Raw genomic sequence first — 860 nt, forward strand, 5'->3', positions numbered from 1 at the left:
AAACCACACACCTATGATTATTTGATCTTTGACAAAGAAGCTAAAACCATTCACTGGGGAAAAGACAGCATTTTCTAAAAATGGTGCTAGATCAACTGGTGGTCAACATGTAGAAGAATGCAAATTGATCCATTCTTATATCCCTGTACGAAGCTCAAGTCCAAGTGGACCAAGGACCTCCAAATAAAACCAGATACACTGAATCTAATAGAAGAGAAAGAGGGGGAAAGCCTTGAACACATGGGCACAGGAGTAATTTTCCTGAACAGAACATAAATAGCTTATGCTCTAAGATCAAGGATCAACAAATGGGATCTCATAAAATTGAAAAGCTTCTGTAAGACAAAGGACACTGTCAATAGGACAAAATGACAAACAACTGATGAGGAAAAGATCTTTACAAATCCTAAATCCAATAAGGGCCAATATCCAGTACATACAGAAAAACTCAAGAAGTGAAGACTCAAATATCCCTATTAAAATGGGGTACAGAGCTAAACAAAGAATTCTCAACTGAGGAATACCAAATGGCTGAGAAGCACCTAAAGAAATGTTCAACATCCTTAGTCATCAGGGAAATGCAAATCAAAGCAACCCTGAGATTTCACCTCACACGAGTCATAATAGCTGAGATCAAATAAAACAGGTGACAGCAAATGCTGGCGAAGATGTGGAGAAAGCAGAATACTCCTCCATTGCTGGTGAGATTGCAAGCAGGTACAACCACTCTGGTAATCAGTTTGGCAGTTCCTCAGAAAATTTGACATGGTATTACCTAAGGACCTAGCTATTCCACTCCTGGGCATATACCCGGAAAATGCTCTAACATGAAAAAGGACACATGCTCCTCTATGTTCATA

This window comes from Mastomys coucha, unplaced genomic scaffold, assembly GCF_008632895.1.
Source record: "Mastomys coucha isolate ucsf_1 unplaced genomic scaffold, UCSF_Mcou_1 pScaffold22, whole genome shotgun sequence".
Taxonomy (NCBI): Eukaryota; Metazoa; Chordata; class Mammalia; order Rodentia; family Muridae; genus Mastomys; species Mastomys coucha.